Raw genomic sequence first — 23,181 nt, 5'->3', positions numbered from 1 at the left:
AGCTGTTATATCGCAACAATGTTGATACTTGCTAAGAATAGCTTAGCCCTAGTAATCAGGACACACAACCCAGTCTGATAACCTGTAACAAGTGTATGTAATGCCATGTACAATACATGCACCTATGTGCTGTCATTACAGTAGCAAGGGGTGTGAGTGTCATGTGTGAAATACAGACATATATGAGACCTGTACAGCACTGTTATCCATGTGAATGTGTTACATACAGGTGTAGTAGCCCAGGTTATGTCCTGTCACACTGGCATGTAGTGTAACATGGCAGTACTACTGTTGACAGTGCTAACCCAGGCAAGAACAGAGTGCTTAATGTAGTACTGACAACAGGCACACATGCGAGCATGGCTGGACACTGGGGCCTCCCTTTTGTATCCCCAGTGTGTGAGCTGTGTCACAGTATATACCCATTACTGGTCTGTCAACGCACTCATGCTACTGCATAGCTACCTGCCAAGCTGATGACTGTCAGTCCCTGTACAGATGTGCAGATGGCAGGTATCCACCCGGGATATGTACAGGCAACCTACACTTGATTGACACCCTACTATGTGTGTGGTATGTGCATGAGATGCATATCCCTGTAGTACCAATGTTGGGGTATACTATGGGTTGTATTGCAGTTGCGGCCAATGTGTGTTGGTGGGTATGGAAGTGTGTCATCATGGGTTTCAGGGAGTACAATATCCAGTGAGGGATGTGGGTGCTGTGTACACTGTTATTATACCAAGGTACACCAGGTATATGTCCCATGTACCACGTTATGGTTACCACTGTCACCATCAATCATACAAGTAACTGTTACCACAATCCAAGCCAGTTATGCATGTGATGTGTGCAGCATACCTGTAACACATTGGAGACACGGTCATGTTAGTTAGCAGCGATAGGCTCTGGTATGTCAGATGTGTGTCTGGCTGTTATGTGTCTGTAAATGTGTATATGATGGTATGTCACACTACATATCATCCAAATACACCCATTACATCCCCCATTAGCATGCTGTACATATTGGGGGATGTTCTGCATGTACCATGTAACCTGGAACACACCTCACCCTATACGCTGTGTGGTGTGTGCAATGTAAGCCACACACGTCAGTATCACAACATAGCTAGGTAGGGGTCTAGTCCCAGTATTGCCAAGTAACAGTGTGTGTATATGTGGATTGGTCTACATCAGGTTGCAGGGTATACACACCTCAGCAGGCCACCTGCATAGTGTGTGGGTATGCATGCACACAGTTCTGCCATGTGGCTGCCCTACACAGGTGTTTATGGACAGCTGCAGACCATATCTGGCAGGGTGTGCAGTTCACTGCCTCCAGCCATGGACATGTGGACTGTGCCTGCCAGGGGTTCTGCGGGCACGTCCAGGTACAGGCCTTGATGTGCTACTCTCACCTGCTGATGACATTTGCCTGCTGGTACCAGGCCCCTCCTGGGACTGGCCAGGACCACATGCACGTGGCCTGCTGTGGTGTGGTGTGGACAGCACACCCCCACACTGCCAGGGCTGCTACTGCTACTACAGGATCTCCTTGGTGTCCTGGCATGTCCACATTGACTACCAGCTGTTGGCGTTGCTGGCCTATGTCCACGCGGCCATCACTGCACTCCCACCACAAGTTCAAGCATGGACAGACCACAATCAATGAGGGCCATCATCTCACCAGACCGTCTCTCCATGAACTCAGTTAATCCACGGATGGCACCAGCCAGTTCACAGGCACTGTCATTTAAAGATGCAGCCTCTGGCCTTGTCTGTGGTAATGTTCTATACATGCCTGTGCTGCCATGACATCCTGAAACATGCTTCTGCTGGTACCAGCTATGTCACCTCTGCCAGGGGCATGATATCCAGTGGCCCTACCAAGAGCACCCTGGGACATCTGCCTATGTGGTGGCCTGCCGGACATCCAGCTATGCCTGCTGTGACTGGACACAGTAGGCATGGTTACCACTCTTTCCTGTGCACTGCCACTGAATGCCAGCTGTCCCTCCACTATGGCCATTGGTGATGGGGTGCGTATAGGCTCTGCGACTGTGTGCGGGGGTAGGGTGGCTAAAAGGGGGATGTTAAATGGTGCAGTGCCATCCCCTGATGACCCCACCAGTGCCTCAACATTATTATAATCATCTTCAGTGTCTGTATGGACACCAACATCAGATTGCATGCAGGAGGGACCCTGACCCACCTCGCCACCTGTGGGGGAAAACAATAAACACACTTTAAAACCTGTACAGCATTGCCTAACAGTACACACACACACACACACACACACACACACACACACACACACACACACACACACACACACACACACACACACACACACACACACACATCCATAATACCTACCTGTCCATGGCTTTACAGACAGTCCCATGTATATGTTCATGCGTTACCCCATCCTGCATCACACTTGTTAACATACACACATTGATACCACTCATTAACATTACAGTCTTCTAAATGCCCACACAAGCAGCCACAATACAAGGCCTGTTGCTGCTTTACCTGCCTGGCCTGTGTGTAGTGGATTTACATGGGCTCACGGCTGTCATTCGGTATGCACCCTCTGTATGCCCGCAAATGATGTGCATGGCCCTTATATGTGTGGGATGCTATATTGTATCCATAATATCTCACACTGGTGTGCCATGTCTATGTAATGCTCAGTACATGCCAGATATGCTGCTCCTTCAGCTTATCATGTGACAACTGTAATATTTGGATATACTCGCTGGTGTTGACTAGTTCTTCCCGAAAACATCTGTAGAGCTGCATACATGGGTGATAGGTGACCTCTCTGCTGACTGCGATATTAAGTGTGTACCTGGTGTCTGCCTTCCCTCTGGATGCCTGTTCCATGCTACAGACCATATTATACTATTTGCTGTCCTGTGATTACACACATGACAGGTATTCCTGGTGTGTAATGTGGCATTCCATGTCAATGTACTGCATGGTCCCAAAGGGAGGTACAGCCATATGAACACCCCACAATCACACATGTGCATACATGGCAACACACACAAACACACACATGCACACACACATCCTACATGCATCTACCTCCCTCCATTTCACCAGAGTGACTCTGCAGGCAAACTAACTAACCATTAGGATGCACACACACACATAAAGGTGAGGTTGCACAATGATAGTACACACAGTCCTCCTATTACCCATCCAGCAACATGCAGAAGATATGGTACAGAACAGCATGCAGTTCAGCTATAGTCAATCCATGCTAGCAACAGTATTCATGTGTGTGATGCATGTGCTGTGTCACTAGATGATGCCCTTTCCCCTGGACACCACTGCACCCATGTACACAGTATTGCTATGTGCCTGTTCTGCACCCTGCCATGTACTATGCATCACAACTCACAGGTGTTCAGCTCATTGCAGAATGTGTAGTGCTGTGTCAGTTATGTCAGCTTTACTTCTCAAAGCCCCTATGTTTTTCAGCAGCATATACCTGGGATGATATGTGGACAGTTGTCATTGGTGAATGTCTGATGCCTGATTTACTGCTGTCAACATCAACAGACCATGTATGACCACTGTAATACTCTTACACTGACAACCATCAGAGTATACTGTGGCTATGGGGGGTGTACACACCTGTATTGATTTTACACACACATCCTTGATCTGCCGTGGGATCCACATCACCACATATCTTAGCTGTACACAAGCCCAATATGTGACATATGTCCTGTACTTTCACATGCAGTGTCTACAGATTGTGTTAGGTGTGCGGCTGCTGACCACAATGCATACACACCATGTGGGCATATGTGTGCACACCCTTATCATGACGGTTTATTGCACCTCTTGCTGTGTGTACTACAGCAGTCACTGTTTCTGGCAGGGGTATACCAGTGTGGGCAATCTGCATTTGCCAGTGTATGTTCAGTCTGCCCTACACATGTCCTCCTATTCTGCATGATTGCAAGGTCTACTCATGTGCACATCATATGGTGTTCATACACTGCCATAACTATTGCTGTGTGGGTAGGGTTACGGCTGCCACAGGTCCTGAACCTGGCTATATGTAGATGGAGCCATTCCTGCCATCCTTAGGATCCCTGCTGCAGTGCACTGGTGTGTCCTGCTGAGACCCCCCCTCCTTCAGTTTTTATGCAGATGCATGACAAGTAAGCCCTACACATGTGTGTCACTTTCCAGTGTCCCATACACTGAACACCACATGTTGCAGCCTAGACCCAGCTGATAATGTGGAGTACTGCAATGCCTTATGCCATAGTGTATCTCTGCAGCAGTTGCCATTGTCCTACAGGTATATACACTGGTGTTGCACAGTATATGGGTGTTGTTCCGAACATGTCACTACTGTAGGCCATGTCTACCAACAGTATGTTACTCCCAGTGGACACATTCCACAATGACAAGATGTTAGTTATCATGCAGGTGTCTGACATACCCTTCCAATACCCCATCATGGTCACCCCTCTGAGACTATGCATTTCACAGCAGCAATACATGCACATGTACAGCATGCATTCAGGGTAGGTGTGTTAGATGTGTGCATGGAATATACCATCACCATTATATGCCCGGTGTGTTGGCAAGCATCTACATAAAACATACTCACCAGCTACAGGCTGCTGCCTTGTTGGTATCCCGGAGGGACCTACATAAGAGGGTGAGAGATGCAATGTTAGTGGCCACACCTGTGGCAGTGCTACAGGATGGGTGCAGTATTACCATACATCAACGGTACATTCCTACCATACTACCACATCTGGACATCTGTTTATCACTACAATGCAGCAACACAATATATCTATGATGTGTCAGATATGCATGATCTACCTGTACCAATGCAGATGTTTACACAACAGTGGTCCAGTGATGTGCCCTGTGTCCTTACCTGTACACTCCTCGGCTGGTCTGTGTGTGACACTCACCTCCACAAAGGAGTCCAGTGGTTGTTGGCTCTCTGGATGGGCAGGTGCCACGAGGCTGGCCAGGAGCTCCTCCACACATGTCAGGGGGGGGTGGATGACATGGCCCCCCCTTTGGCAAGGTGATCCCCCCAGACTGCAGCAGCACGCCGATGGGCATTGCGAAGCAGGTCAGTACAAATGATGCCGGACCTGTTCATAACTGCGGTTGTGCAGTCCAGCATCATTGACCTTGTGGACTAGGTCGTTCCACAGGGAGGTCCACTCCTGCTGCTCATGTGTGTGCCTGCCAAACAGCAATGGATAGTGCTGGATCATGTGTGCTATCAACACTTCATTCTCTGTATGGGGATAGGTGGGCAACCATGCATGTGCCATCTTGGCTGAAAGACATAAAGATAGAAACAGGTCTGAGCAACTCATATGGCAAGGTTACCACAGTTTGCAATACACATTTCTGTCACCCCTCCACCATATCAGCCTCAATAAACTGTACACACAACTCATTAGGTATGGCTGCAGCTTAACTACCAGTTGAACAAATATTGTATTGTACCACACCTTATGCTATGTGATTGTAGCCATGTCCCCTGTATGGACACTATCATTGCTGGCCTGTTTCAGACTATTCACCTGCATGCCATTGTCAAGACCACTATGGTTACATATATGCCAGTGGTATGGCTGCTCTGAGATTGCTGCACATCTGACAGTCTGTGTTATTGGGGATATCTATGCATGCTGTTGGACATGTACCAGGATTGTGTAGACTATTACTACCAACATATGTTCTATAACAGTGACACAATAACATGTATATGTTCTATCGGCCAGCAGATCCACCTCTCCAAACCCATCTGCCCATGATATCTGGCCACATCACACGTGTGTCCCAACCTGCGGCCTCATCATGTACTGTTCCACCAATACTATCAGGTGGAACCTCCCAGAGAATGTTGTCCCCCCTCAGGGCACATACACAGACATATTCCTGTCCCCTGAGCTCAGGTCTAGGGTCTGTTCCATACTTGGCTCCACAGACACATGAGGGATGTGATACATCAGTCTGAGGCACCCAGTAGACATTTACAGAGCCAACATGCTCCTCCTGCTCAGCCTCTAGACCAGGCACATCCGGGATGTGGACTGCTGTTGTGAGCAGCAGTGGGTGGGAGGCTTGTCCCCATTATGCCCATATTGGGGCTCATGGGGCATCCACCTCACAGACCACACACACAATCCACATTGTTTACCCACCACGTGTCACATGCCATCCCTGTAGACTGTCCTCTATATCTACCAATCCTGACCACCTCCACGTGTACCTGCCATACTTCCCCATATTCCCATTGCATACTTCACAGATGGGGGCAATGTGGTCCCAGCAAGGGACTAACATGTGACATACCCATCCATGTTGCACACACTGCCAACTGTAGATATCTGTGCGTATTGCTATGTGTAGTGGTGCCTCACACATAGTATGAATCACTGTGGTAGTAATATAGGAGACATGTCTTTATATACATAAATGTTTGTGTGTATGTTTGTATATATGTAGACATATGCATATAGGTATATATCTATATATGTGTAGATATATGTGATGTTGTGTATATGTGCACATATATATGTCTACACATGGGTATATGTATATTTCTGGACATACATGCTGATATACATATATATTTTTATATATTATATATATGACATATATACACATATGCATACCTATATGTGGGTTACATTCAGACATCAGTTCCACAATCTCGCAACACCTTCCTGCACATCTGCACTGTTCTGCCTTGCTACAACACAGACAGTTGCCACATATGCACATGGCCTGACATTAAGGGGGTATATGTAGGACCCAATTGCAGATAACCCTATTACACACCTATGGCATTCTGGCATGCTACATTACAGATTCACCTTAGTATCCTACCATTGGTGGGCCATGGCTCCCACATGTCCATCATAATGGCATTACTCATCAGCTATTGGTGACATAATATACATACTTCCCATTATACAACACACACTATGATTGCTTATATCTTGTCTGTCAGTGCTGACCTGCAAAGTTGAAGGCTATGGCCCACCTCCCACAGGGACAGACATTATTGTCCATAGCAGTTGTTCAGTTGAACATCATCACAACAACACCTGATGGCACATATAAATCATTGCATATCATCTATCCCATTATGATGGACCAGGTACTACGACATTCTATTACATGCATATATACTTCACATACCTGTTGTGGGAATGATGTGTTGTTGAATGTAGGCTTTAATTTTGCAGAGATTTGTCTTTTTTTTCTCACTCTCTCACTCACACTCTCTCACTCTCACTCACTCTCACTCTCACTCTCACTCTCACTCTCTCTCTCTCTCTCTCTCTCCATTAAATGGATTGAGCTGCTTTGAATAGATTGCAGCCTGGCTTTAGTAGGTGATGGCCTCTGCACCAGTCAGTGTCCTCCACTTGCTAACTGCATACAGCTTGAGTGTGAGGTCATGTCAACCACCTACTATAAATCCCTACATCATGTGGGCGTGGTCTCTTTACCTTTTCTTTGTGATGGACATCCTTCCAGTGTGTGGGCATCAGTGTTACAGGCAGCAGGTAACAATACCTCTTACAGGAGAACCGGCACACTCAGGCCAGCTACATATTTGTAAGATGTTCCAGAACTACAGAGAGAGTGTGAGTTGAGTTGTGTTATACTTTGTATAGTACTGGTGTTACAGGGTGTGTGTGTACATACTAGTTTATCTTAGAATGCAGTCTGTCTCCATAGATCTCAACTGTGGGCCTTTCCTTTTGGTGACCAGAGGTGTGCTTATCATATTTTCTCTGTCCACCACACAGGTCCTGTGTCAGATATTTCACTGGCAGTGTGTGTGTTGAGTGCTATAAGTACATGTCTACATCAATTTATGTTTCTAACCTCAATTTCCTGACTACGGGTATATTGCAGACTATCTTGTAACACCGGTGACTTCATTAGTGTATGGCAACAGTTTTCTACATATGGGCCTGTGTTCCAGCCTCTGTCCTCCACCTACATACCAAGCTTTGCACATATGACATGCTGTCAGGGGTTGTTCTGTAGTGGGTTGTGAGTATATCATGCTGCCATTGCTGCCATCAGTCCACTGCTGTTGTATCCCCCACACATATGGTGGAGCTGGGGCCATATATGTGTGAGCTTTACCTACACAATACATGTGTACCCTTATGCAATCCAGAGGGCAGTGTATGTAACAGTGGTATATGGCCCTGTATTACTGAGTCTGGGGGGCTGAATGCACCAAAAATGACCTAGGCTGTTACAAAATGTGGGGGTATCAGGGGTGAGCTGCATTAAGGTATCTGGATATACAGTACCATACAATTCACCTATATTTACATTACTTACATAAATTGGGTTAATGCAGGTCTACTGCCTCCTGCCATACAGACTGTTCTGTTTGTCAGTGTGCTTGTGATGGTGTCAGTTATGCCTTGTTATGTAACAGTTACATCCCATTTAATCAACTGAAGTCTTTACCACCTAGTGATTTTGTACAGAGGCTGCTGAGCTATACACCTACATTACTTACTGTTGATTGTTTGGTATCCTGTGGCCCAGTCTGTCTTTACTATTGTACAATCTGAAGGGCTTGGCCTGGACAGCAACAGTTGTGAACCTTTTCAGACTACTGTATTACTATAACTTTCACAGTTGCATTACTCTGTTTATATGGATGTCAGTGTCTGAAAAGCTATATTATATGGCACATAAAACTGTAATAGTACAAAAATAAAGGTTTTCCATTTCTACAAACCTGTGTGTGGTGTTTTATCATATGACCTCTCTGTGGGTATATGTTGCAGGCAATGATTGTCATTTGTATGGGTGGCCCATACAGTGTCCAGTTGATAAGGTGTTAACTGTAGGCATAGTGGCTGTTCCATAGTGTGTGCACCTTCTACATATGTATCTTAATGTACATATCTCTGCATATGTGTAGTCACATGTATATCAATATATATATATATATATATATATATATATATATATATATATATATAAATCTGTATCTGCATATATGTGTCTGTGTATATGTATCCTGGGGATGTTGATAGCTTCCACATTTTACATTTCCTATGGGAGCCAGACTGTACTGCATGATATGTTACCAATACCAGCCTGACATCATACAGGTGGGATGTAGTACTGTTAACATCTTGTGCCCATGTCATGTCAGGTCCTGGTTATAGGATCTGCAACACTTGGTAGTGTGTTGCAGGGTGGATGCGTTTGGCTGTGGGGGGGTATACTTATTCGTACAAGACATATATTGTTTGGGGCCTCTCAACCCCATTAACGGTGCATGTGGGCATATATGTTTTAATCTACCATTGTTATCTACAGATGTATGGCCATATATACCTATATAGATATATATATCTGCTTGCATATATATAACTATGTCCGTATATACCTATATAGATATATATCTACTTACATATATGTAACTTGCTGTGTATATGTCGACATATAGGTGTAGACATATATATGTGTCGATGTTGGCATTTGCATGTATATATCTTCATATATATTTATATATATATGTATATATATATATATATATATATATATATATATATATATATATATATATATATATATATATATATATATATATATATAGATATGTTGTATCTGTTTAGATATTAATATATTTACACACACACATACATCTAAATGTTGGAATACATTCTCTGTACTGTTGCATGACTGGGCTGGATGATATGATTTTGAAAACTTCAGAGTTGCGTATATTTGGCATGGTTTAGTGGTAAATCACTTTGTTTGTGATGTGCAGGTTCCTGGGTTTGAGCCTTGCAGAGGCTGTTTATTTTGTTGCTGGACAGAACACAGGCCATTGGATACAAAGTGATTAAGGCACTTTAAAGCAGCTGTAAGTGGGTTTGTGCAGAGGTAAGCACTGCTAACTTCTGGTTACAGTTTTTTATACTCTATTAGCTTCTGAATTCCTTAACCTGTGTATGCATTGCTTACCCCTGCACAAACAGGCTTAAACCCGCTTACTGCTGCTTAAAAGTTCTTACTCCTGCTTACTCCCATGTTAATTTCTTTAAAAAAAAAGAAAAAGGGGTTGATAGGAAAGCGGTGAATAAAGGGGCACGGGGAGGGAAAGACAGTTGGGAATATAGCCAGGGATGTGCAGGAAGGGTGTAGGGAAGGTCCATAGCTGGCCCATTTCTTCTACAGCAACAGCTGTGCATATACACTGAATTTGAAGGTAGATTTGGACACTCAAAGGCCAGGGAGAGGGGTGAGGACAACAATAATAAGTTGTGATGCCAATTAGACTGGATTACATGTGTCCAGTGGACATGTGTGCGAAATAGACAGCTATATATGGGGCAAGATTTTTTTGTGAGAACACATTGCCCCCTTTTTTTTCAGGTGAGAGTAGGATGTTGGGGAGGGGTAGTAGGTATATTTGGGGAGGTAGGTTGGGTAGGTTAACAGACAAGGCAAACAATACACATACAGGGGCAGTATATGACACATGTGGGGGGTAAACACCTTGATGGGGAGGGGTGTTGGGATATCAGAAGCCCACAAGCCCCCTAGTGGTAACAGTGGGACTGAGGTCCCCATCCATGGGCAGTCACCACTGCATCTTCACAGCCGGGAAAGTGGCTGTGCGGCTGTGCTGGGGGCTGAGTCACAGAGCCAAGCTGACTCTAATTGTGACACGTGGCCCTCGAGCTGGCATAGAAGATCACCAAATAGCTGGTTGTTCTCTCTACACTCCACAACCCCAACCTGGCAACGGGTGTCAGGTGCCTGTCAGTACCCACTCCCGGGGGGGGTGAGCCCCATCCCCTGAAGCTGTTCCACCTGAAGGTGGTGCAGGACTAATGGACAGAAAGGTCCGGGGTTGGGCCCCGGACATGCTGGTGCCCAGTGCCATGCCCAGCTGATGTGGGACAGGTGGGTCTGCTGGGACCGGCCTTCCCAAGTGTGCTACAGTGTTTATATTTCATCATCATATGTAGGTTAGTAATAGTCAACTCATTTCAGGGTTAGGTATAACAGCATGCATAGATATTCCCATTAACCCAGACACCAGATACGGAACAGTTGTATAGCAAACAGAACACATGCATATATGGGACCACAGTGGCAATAAATACAGCATGCAGGTACATTGATGGCACCATGCCACCAATGTTGGAATAATTCAATATAGCACGTGCATGGGAACCATGAAAATATTTATCAAACAAATGGACATTATCACAGTCATTACATACCAGCTGGGGTGGGTATGTTGATTATTGTTGGAGATATCGTGGGGGGAGAGAAAGATGTCAATTAACAACTAGTATATTCCTGTAGTCCACATTACTTTCCTAGTCAGTGCTGTTATCTGTACCTTACAAGTCTTACTACACTACCCTGTAGCCTTAGTTTGGACAGTGATATGGCTGTCGGCATCATTATACATGAACCGGTTTTACCTGCAGTATATACCTCTTACCTGGTATACCTGTGGAGGGAATGTTTGTTAACACTAACTAACTGTTTGCACACATACTCCCAGATTCCAGGTTGATGTTTTGCACTAAGCTATCCAACTCTTTCTGCACAGACTCTGGCCATGTGTTGACCACATGCTGTTGTGCCTGGACATATCTAGAATATTGCCCTCTTCCACCTTTAGTGACCTGAAACACACATATACATGCTTTCCTACACAGTTTATTATGTAGCGCAGTGTGTGTGACAGTGACCAGTGATACTTTATTATTCAGAGAAACTGCAACACTCACAATTCCCTATAATACCAGAGTGAACAGTACCAGTACAGGTTATAATGGTCTGTATTTCTCAGCACAGTGTTAGTATCCAACGTATCTGTGGGAGCAATGTTTGTTAGCACTACCTGACTGTTGCCACACAAAGTTCCAGATTACACATTAGTATTATGCACATACATCTCACTCTGTTACTGTACACACTCTGGTCACAGCTTGACAACATGGGAGTGTAGATAGGACATACTTGAAATATTACTCTCCTAACAGTTTTGGGGGTTGCTACAGTGACAGGTGTGTTCTCATGATGTTTGACAATCACCTGTTTGCTGGCTAAACATCTGGGATCATCCCACAGACTTACCAGGGGGACAGGGGCACAGGCAGCAGATATGCGCATATATACTGGACATTCTGGCCTCATCTGTACAGTTGTGGAGTATGCATCTGTATGCAGCCTAATTCCACTCCCAGGATTCAGACAATGGCTGTGTCTGCTACAACTTAAACACCGTCCATCACAGTTGTGTCTGCTATATAGCTATTGCTGTATATCTCCTACCTGCTTTCTGTCTTATTAATCCCCTGTGCTTTTGCATTCTGACCTTGTATTACAACACTCATATACAGATTAACTAGACAGTTATATGTTGTTGGACAGTGTGGGCAACAGTGATGTGTAATACCTCATTATTCAGAGCAACTGCATATCATTCTTGTATTTCTGGGCACAGTGCTGGTATCTCACAGGCCTGTGGAAGGAATGTTTATTAGCACTACCTGAATGTTCCCACACACAGTACCAGGGTTCACATTACAATTATGCACATACATCTCACTCTGTTACTGTACGCACTCTGACCACAGCTTGACAAGTTGGGGTATAAATGGGACATATGTGGGTTCTTAGTCACATAAGGTATTGGGGAGTTGCTAGTGTGCCAGCTTTGTTCTCATAGGTGTGTGTCAATCAGTTTTATTTCCTGTTTGCTGCCTATACGCCTAGGATCATCCCACTGATTTCCCAGGGGGACAGGTTGATAGGCAACAGATACGGGCCACTTTACTAGACATTCTGGACATATCTGTGCAGTTGTGGGGTATGATTCTATATGCAGACTACTACCACTGGCAGGATTCGAATCGTGGCTGTGTGTGCTAAAAAAAAAAACAGTTCACATCTCAGTTGCATGTGCTATTCATTTTTTGTTGTCTGCAGCTTCCCTGTTTACTGTCTATGTGTCTCTCAGTTGGACTACATGGCCTCTGGAGATTACACCTGTCATATACAGGCATTCCTACACATTCAATTTATGGTGCACAGTGTGAGTACCATAAATAATACTACAGTACTATTACATAATTGCATATCTACATTACTGTGTGATACCAGGATATACACATGAAGTCCAGCAGTTAGACCTGTTTTGTCAGGCTATTACACTTTTATTGACTTACAAACAATATGAGACTCTTACTGCCATATTCCCTACTGTATGCAGTACTTGCCTTGAACAATACAGGTTTTATACTAGCAATTAATTTACTACTACTTTAAATTTTATTTCCTATGACAGTAAATGCATGAGTGTTACTGATCTGCCTCATGTCACAACCTCTCCAGGCGACTGATGTGAGCCTCCTGGTTCGCAGCCCACTCCATTGCAGCTGTGAGGGACATAAGAGGAATATTTAGCCATACCTATCCATGATATACCTGAGCTGGCAATTATTACACACATACTTGGGTAATAATTACACACATCTGGAACATCTCCTGATGCTCTAGTTTCTTGGAGCCACTCCTCCAAGAGGTCTCCCTTACGTCACTTCAGGTCGGCATAGTGGTGCCTAACCTGTTCACCAGTTCGGGGTATGCCAGTGGCACTGGTGAGGTCATGAGCAAGACGGTCCCAGGCCTCTGCCTTACATTGGGAGCCCTGGTACTGGCCCTGCAGCAGTCTCTGAGCATGGTCTTTAACTAGGAGTCCTGCCATGACTTTGGACTCCTGGATGCACCAGCGCTGCGCCCTGAAGTGCACACCTTCTCCCCTTACTGCCATAGTGCCTGCAAGGGGAAGCTACAACCAGTTATGAGATGTATTCCCGCCTCTTGGGTTTAAGTAGGGCCGATTTCCCGCACTTTTCCATGATTGGCCGGTTTTAAAAAGGCTAAGCTATCAGCAAACCTGCTTACCCAGGGTTGGTATTGTTTAAAGGGATATACCACTAGGCACAATGAGTTAGCTAGTCTACACATTGCTTACACATCCTAAGCTGGGCTGTGCAATGCTTAGCATTACTTACATTAGGTTTTGTGTTATATTTCCTTTTGGGCATTGATTTCTTATTCATTGCATATTATATATCTGCCTGGTATCCATGATTAATGTGTACGTACACTCTATGGGGTCCTTGTGTTTTATTGGGGACTTCAACACTCTATTACAATTACACCTCACTTCTGGGCTTATTGCTGAACTCCACTTTACATATTTATGTTATGTAGTGGGTTATGGAACATATGACTATATACCAATTCCTTTCACAGGTTCAGTTTGGTTATACTATGGTGAGGACTTGTTTGCTGATACCTCATTTTTCTGTACTTCTGTGATGGCTTGGTGGTTAACTACTGTGATAATTGTGTATATGGTTCGAGACCTGCATGGTTGTTTGTTTTGTTGGTGGGCAGAACAAGGGCCATTGGATACAGAGTGATTAAGGCACTTTTAAACAGTTGTAAGAGAGTCTGCACGATGGTGAGCACTGCTAACCTACCATTACATCTTTTTACAGAGAGTTTGCCTTAGAATAACTTAGCCAGTGTAGGCATTGCTTACTGCTGCGCAAAAGGGCTTAAGGCCACTTACTAGTGCTCAAATATGATTACTACTGTTTATATGTGCTTAAACCTGCTTACTAGTGCCTTATTCATTATGACACTGACACCTCACGTGCATTTACTGCAGTACTCCAGTTCATAACAATATGTTATTTAGTGGGTTTTGCAACATAAATATTGATCATAACATGCTTTGCCATGGAAAGTAGAGTGCGTTGTAGTGGGACTTGAATCGGGGATGCCTGCTTGTAAGGCGAATGCTCTGCCCACTACACTATTGCGACGCAGTTTCATTTTTATATATCTTCCTTGTTATCCTCTACAGCTATTTAAACTGCATTAACCATAGCTAAGCGATGGGCACTCCCGTGCACCTACGGTTAGCTTTAATAGGATTTAAAAAAAAATAAAAGGGTTTCTTCATTCTGTTTATATATACTGTTGCTGTTGTACACACGGGAGACTGTTGGTGGGGATATGCGGTCACCTGTGAGTGGTCTCACTCATTTCATACCCCTTTCTGTGTTCTTCATTGTGGGGGCATGTTTATTCTGAGAGCTCTGCTCTCAGACATGCCCCCTGCACTCTTACATGCTCCGTGTAAGCCTAGGAGCTCAGGCAGCGTGCTTCATTATTATCCATGATGCGCTGCTGTCCTGCCCCTAAATGTCCACCTCCATGCAGGACTAAGCTAGTCCTGCACGAATGAATAGTAAATCCGGGGGCACATGTTTATGTCATTTAGCCCAATACAAAACAAGATAGGTTTATGTCACTTAGCCCAATCAATTTTTTGCAAATCAATGCAGAAGAAGTAGAGGCAGTGACAGATTTTGTTTTCCTGGGTAGAAGAATTTCTGTAGATAGTGATTATAACCATAAATTAACTTAACTCTTGGGAAGAAAGCTGTGGCAAATCTGGATAGCATATTAAAGAGCAAAAACATTGCATGATCCAAAAAGGTCTCTATAGCATATAGTTTTCCCAATAATAATACATGACTGTGAGAGTTGGGCTGTGAGTATGGGGGTCTACTTCTAAATTTCAAACTTTCACAATTTCAAATTGCTTATGGTCGAGACCATAAGATCAAACTTGTAAAAGTTTGAACCATTTAAATGGAAAGCACCGTAAAACACAAAATGGTATATTTACCATTTTCTTTGATGTAGTGCGATCTCAGAGTTGGTATATTTAATTAACAGGGGGTACGGGGGGAAGTGCAAGATGCAGAGGACAGGAAGAAATGGAAACAGATGATCCGCTGTGGCAACCCCTAATGGGAACAGCCGAAAGATGATGATGATGATAATGATGGGTATGGGGGAAAAACGTAAAATATATTTTTTTGTTTTTTATTTTTTTATTTATTTAAATTTTGAACTTTCACAAGTTTGAGTTTATGGTCTTGACGATAAGCAATCTGAACTTGTGAAAATTAGAAATTTAGAAGTAGACCCAAGTATGGTTGTGTACAAGAATTTGTTCACTCTAAGATCTAACAGTAAAACTAAAACTCATGCACTTAGGACACATAATACAAAGATGGGATTCATTTGTGAAGACAATAATGTTGTGAAAGATCAAAATAAAAGCAGGGGGCATCAGAGTCTTAGATGGATAAACAGCTGCATTACTGAAATAATGAATATGAATTTGCAAGAACTTAAAGAAGCCTTCTGTACCTCTTCTGTAACATCAACAGAATGGTTTGGAGGGGCAGGTTTATCTCAAAGAGGATATAGCTGCTCTGGAATAGACTCCCCATCCACACAAAACATACTTCATACCTGTACATATTCAGTGAACTTTAGCTGTATGGATGGAAAAAGGAAAATTTACCCCAGAACTGTCTCCTGTACTACTAATGGATAGAGTCAGCTCCTAAATGCTTTATCCCATGCATGGGTTCCCTCAACTTACTATAGTATGATCCCAGTTATTCTCATTAGGAGTTATATATAATTATTGACCATAGGATGGGTAAGACCAATCTCTAACCAAATGGGATAGGTTAATTCAATTACAAAAAGGGAAACTGGTTAAGCTTAAAATGTCCCTCTATGCAGATAGCCTAGTACTTACCTAAGAAGGCTTTTTGATTATAGTGCATCAGGCTTGACTAAATCACTAAGCAACAACATCTATGTTTTAAAAGAACTAGAATGGTAACACTTTTTTGGGTGGCAGTTTAAGCACGTTTGGAGCATGCACATTTAAGCAAGGTATTAAGTGAGACATGAATGCAGCTGGATTCATTTAATTATTCACTAGTCTGTCATTCAATTTTATCTACTTATTCTGTACATTTACTTAATAACTATTGAAATATGTAAATTGTAAACATTTTGGGAATCAGACAACTTGTTAAGAATGCATTCAGCTGATATAAATATGTTATTTAAGCAAAGTTTGAGTGGTTATGACCTTAGGAAATGCTGTACAGTATCTGAAAGAGCATTGTTGCAGTCTCTATTCCTGTTCTGTAAATTTTCTTAAGACTTTTTTTAATGAATTAGAATTTTGTCGGCCTATAATTTACATGTTGTTTATTTAGCAGAATGGTTTTAAAATTTATCTACTGCTGTTAGTAAACTACTGGCCATATGAAAACCATAGCTAATTATTTGACATGCTTATGAAAACAATACATATATCTTAGCAGCACTCTCCTGAATCTGAGGTGAAATGAGACACACTTGTGCAATTGATGCCTGGTGGAGTAATCCAGGTAAGTGTTGATTTTTTAAGCAATGGATTTAGTTCTAATAGTTCCATCTGGATGGGGCAGAAGCACAAAGTCAAAGTTAAATAATCCTTTACTGACAGTCAGGTTTGTTAAACCTAATGCAGTGTCAGGGATTTGTACTGAGGGGGATTAAAACCATCCCAGAGAGACTCTCCTCTCTTTGACATATTTATTGACAGCTGCAATAGTAGTGATCATTTTACTTATTAACTTTGCCTTGATGTTAATTTAATTAGATTTGTTCATCTCTCTAGGGGAATAAGTGGAATGAACAATCTCACTTGACATGAGTACTGTCTGGTATGGGCTAGCTGTAACCTTTTTAACCTCTCTGAAAAAGAGACAAAATTAAATTAAGCTGTTTATAAACATTGGGACCTAAACATGACCTTTCTTAATTTACAAAGACTGAACTATTAGGATTCACCATTTTTGTTATTTCTTGGGTACCATTAATCCATTACAGGACTTTGATCTGGATAGTTTGCAACCTCCCTAGAGGAATAAGGCAAAACAGTTGATGTATTTGTTTATATCTCAAACTAATTCTTTGACATTAGTCAGCATAAGAGTAGATGTCAGTAAAGCAGAACCATGCAGTTTCCTTCTTTCGTCTGAAGAAATGTCTGTGCATTACTTGGCTTGTAATAAATTAAAAGTACTGTTTTAGACTACCTAAAAAATTAGTCCTCAGACATGGTACTGCATCTAAGAATATAATCAAATCTCATTAAGATATTAGTTTATAAGAAGTAGCATATGGGAGGTGAGGAAATGGGAACAGTGCTGTTGCAAACTAGGCAGCATCTGTAAAAAGACAATATTTTTTTAGAAACATACATTACAACACATTTTATCATTTAACATGAAAAGGTGTATAGACCGCAAAACAATGACATGCTCATTGGGGAACTGAGGCCTTACCCTGTGGTACATGCTTCATGTTAAGCACCACACATAGCATGCTTATATTTTTTGAAAAGCCTCCTGTGTATGTCTCTGTAGTACCTGGCATGGTAACTGTGTCAGTGGAGTTACCTGAAGTATGTATTAGTCCCTCACTTCTCATGCTCATCACTGGTTAAGCCTTTCTTCTGATGCTCTTTCAGCCTAAGTTTATATAACCATTATCTCTGCCCTCGGAGTATGTAGTCAGCTGACTGGCTCTATGTATTTTACTTTGTATTCTGTGTATAATATAACATATATTACTAGTCCAACATCTTATCCAGCATTACATAATAGTTATGCATGCTTTGCATTTTGCTTGTTTGTGCTTTATAATGTATATATCATGTACCTTATTCAGCACTATTAGCATAATGCAGCTTGTTCACTTGTCCATGTAATATTATAGTTTTTCAATACTAGATTTTTATTTAACATGATTTACTAAACATGTCTGACCCCACATTGGTATCCAGTGGAAGAAGGATATCAAGACACTTCCAACAGTAATACAAGCAATGGGTCTTATGAAAAAAAGAATCTGCAGTCTTATTTAGATATGTTACAGATACATGTAACTCCATATGAATTGCAGAAGGAGTCAATCCTGGGCACATTGCAGGTGCTGCAAAGAACACTTTTGGCTAACATTGAAGACAGAAGCAATATCAATTTTACTAATTTTGATCATAGTCTGACTTAGGAATGGGGTCCATTTCAATCATGGTATTAGAAATACAAAAGACTTGAAGAAATGAAATGGCAAAAGTACTTTCTTATATTGACTGGGTTTCCTTTTTATTATTCAGCTAGTTTTCTGCAAACATAAGTCAGCATTTCTTGTGTTAGTGCCTATCCTCCACTTCATATTTTCTTGTTGTTGTATAATTGTATATGGGAACTTTTCTTCGAGGACCATCAATGAAAAGAGGTCACATGCAATTAAATTTTCCAGTCAACAAACAGACAAGCAAGCAAACAAACATACAAACAAATAAACAAGCCTATCAAAAATAAATAAAACACTAAGAAGTATTCCAGGACCTGGCAGTCAAATTGTTCATTTTACCCTTACTTTTACTGGAGTGTCCTATTTTCCCCTAGTGAACAGCATGGGAATATCCATGTCTTCATAATGGTGTGGATTATTTTTTTGACAGTAGTATACTTTAAAATGAAGGCAAATTTGAAGCTCCAGACTTGTCAGTTAAACCATTTTTTAAATGGCAAATTCACAAATTATATTTTTAAGTCTGTATACTTTTAGCTAGCATTTAAAATTGGGGAAAGTATATATATTTTTCCAACCCAAAGAACAAATATAAACAGTATTGTGAACCAGGGAGAATGCAATTTAGTCAGGACCCTGCGGTTGGGAGGATAGTACAGTTGTGTCTGAAAACTGCTATCCTAATTTCACATGTGATACATTCGGAAGCAACTTTTTTTATCAATACCTTTAATATGTTTCTGCTTTGTGCTTATGGTGAACATAAGTGAAAACAAAGATATGCTTTCTTAGATATAACACCTTAATTTTTATCAAGTAACATCCTTACATGTCAAGCCAACAAAGTGAAGAAATCTTGGCCTTTTGCTAACATTTTAGTAACTATGGTGAGAAGCTATATGCTGTGTCTTATTGACTATGTTTAACCAACAGGATATAAAAAGTAAAGGGAGACATTTACCTGGTTGTCTCAATAAAGATTATCAGAGGTGCCCCACAGGGCTCTGTGCAGGGCCAAATATGTTTGTACTCTGCTTCTGAAACATAAAAATGGACAATTAGCATGGATTACTAAATATGCTAATGATGCAAAATGGATGACATAATTACTTAAGTGAAAGGTAGAAGAAAAAAACAGACATTTGGGGCTGGTCTACAAATAGAAAACAGTAGAACCCAGAAGTGATATGATATATGTTATTGGCCCTATCAAGGTTTTACAGTTGCTTGAGCTTCCAGGCAGAGGCCCTTCATCAGGATATTTTAAGTTAAAGATATTGGATACAGTGCTATAGTATCCAATTGTGTCTAGAAAGGGAGAAGGTAATGTGTCATTAATTTCTCACTGGCAAAAAAAAATGTAAAAAATGCCAGTGTGACAAAATAAATCTCTGTCTACAGCTCAAATGTTCAGATAAATCTCAGAAACAAGCGCAGTGTGTGTGTGTGTGTGTGTGTGTGTGTGTGTGTGTGTGTGTGTGTGTGTGTGTGTGTGTGTGTGTGCCCATGCATGTATGTATGCTAAAAACCTTGCTTGGTCAAATAGCATGCAACATGTCATCTCTGTGTTTCAGTAAAAGATGATGACGTTCTTCAGGATGGGCTAAAATAAATATACTCCAAGTACAGTAATTATATGTTTATCTTTAATATCAGTAAGTGCAGCATAATGAGATCTGGCAAAAATAATGGCATCAGCTATGACTACAAAACAGATGGTTAAATCACAAACGGAAATCTTGAGACAATGACATACAAAAACTTAAACTAAGCAGTGCAAATGTAGTGTCAATCTGTTTGAGTTAGAAAAGCCTATTTTGTAGCCCATCTAAAGTGAAAATGACATGTCTAGTCACTCCAAGGGAGATCAGTATGTCAATTTGGACTTCACTCACCTGACCATTATTGAGTATAAAACTGATTTTAGTGTTTAGACAAGCAACCTAAAGCTACTTGAAAAGGTACAGTCATACCTTACTGAAGAAATCATAGAGTTAGAAAACCTGCACAGTTCAACAGCTTGGTATTAATGATAATTCTTTGCTTCTGATTAGAAGAAGGAGCTGAGGGACACTGATTCCTGCTGGTCTCTGACTGGCTATTGAATATGGGACATCCCTGAGTGGTGTGGTTGCAGTTTTGGTGAGAACCTCTTCAGGGCCTGTGTGCAGCTTGGTTCTCTGCTGCATCCACCTACTGTAGCTACTGTCCAGGGTATTTACAAAGAAAAGACTAAAGCAAATGTATAGAATACAGCAACATGTGGGTTAATACTACTTCTCAGGAAGCAGTGTGAGATTAATGCTACTCTTTTGCTTCTGGTGACAAAAGGTGCTAAGGATCATTGATTCTTAGCTGCAAGCAGTTGTGTTGACACCTGTGCTGTCACCACGACCAGACAGGTAGCACCTTCACCACTCAACTGCAAACCTTATGGGCACTAACCTCTCTTCATCTCACAATAATAAGCACACGGAACCATGTTTTTGCACTTATGAACTATTTCTTTCGTCAAATTTATTGAAATGGGTATCTGGAAAATAGGTAGCAATTGTCTCATGTTTGCTGATAGCCACCTACTACTTAAACAAGCTGACAATACTTTTGTAGAAAAAATGTTTACATGAAGACAAGAAACAACAAGCAGATTGTCAGTACCATGCAAACACCACACTAAACCTATCACATGCACACACACACACACACACACACACACACACACACACACACACACACACACACACACACACACACTCATATCAGATCAAACATACAGACGTAAATATGCTGAGACTCTAAAACACAAAGACCTCCTAAATGTAACCTAAGAAATAAGTACATTCAGAAATCTCACAAACACACAACACAGGCAGCACCCACCTTGAAAAATACATCAAAGATCAAGAGTGTCTCAATTCAAAAGCTTGAGGCAAGCCTCCACACAATCTAACATCTTAGTCATAGGTGATTCCATTATGAAACATACTAATGCACTACTCAGCAGGCTGTGCAAGAAGTGGGTCATGGTCAGTTGCTTCTTATCAGGTTCCAGGATTTGTCACATCATGCAAACACTCAAGTGTTTGCATCACAAGTACACATATGGCATACCTCCCTGGACTATATTAAGAGAGACATGAAAGAGTTTTTGAAATAGGTTTCTAAAGCAGAAATGAACCTATCCTTGAGCAACATTTTGCCATCACCAAGAATGATGCCAGAATGTGAAGAAAATATTACTGACTTCAACAATTGGCTTAGCTTCTGCTGTCATTCAAAGGGGATCCAATATATATCAGCCCGGAAGGAGATGGTAGATAGTCCTAGCTGCATTTCCAGGGATGACTTGCACCTATCCCACCCACGGCTTTTGTAAATTGGCTAAAATTTTGTCTTGTTATTTATTTATTTAAATTTGTTTACCAGATTAGAACACTGATCAATGATCACACCCTATAGGGCCTTTTTAGGAATGTCTGTTATGAAAAGCTTCCAAAATAACAAAGCAGAGTCTGGATAATAAAAAGTCATTCTGATGAAAGCTGTGATCCTTAACAAAAAATTCTACTCTCTAAATGCACTCCTTATCCTGGATGACATTGATATACGCATCGATACAGAGACATGATTTATGTCCATTGACAGCAACCCATCAATGCAGGGTTTCAGCACCCACCACATGGTCGAGATCTCCCATCTTGATGAAGGCACTAAAGGCTTCCTCGTTTTCATATCTCTAAAAAAAATTTCACCTCAAGATAAGTTAGACAAGAGTACAATCTGAAACTCTTCCACTGCTAACTTGCCATTAACACAACCGTTTATCACACAATGCCTAAATATGTGACCTCTCTATATCCCCCTCAGATCATAAAACCTAACTAGCTAGTATGGAGTTTGTATGCATTAAGCTGAACACGATTCTCCTGGGGGACTTCAACTACTCCTTAATTAACTGGAGCCATATACATCATCTAAAATGTATGCCCAGATGTTTGTAGACTTCATCAAATTAAACTCTCTTGACCAGTTAGTCGAGACCCCAACCATTGGCAATAAGATCCTGGACTTGGCCCTCACCAATATGTTACAATGCTGCTTTCT

The sequence above is a fragment of the Protopterus annectens genome, chromosome 1.part0 (genome assembly GCF_019279795.1).
Source record: "Protopterus annectens isolate FY-2018-M chromosome 1.part0, PAN1.0, whole genome shotgun sequence".
NCBI lineage: Eukaryota > Metazoa > Chordata > Ceratodontiformes > Protopteridae > Protopterus > Protopterus annectens.
Note: the sequence above shows the minus strand (reverse complement) of the source record.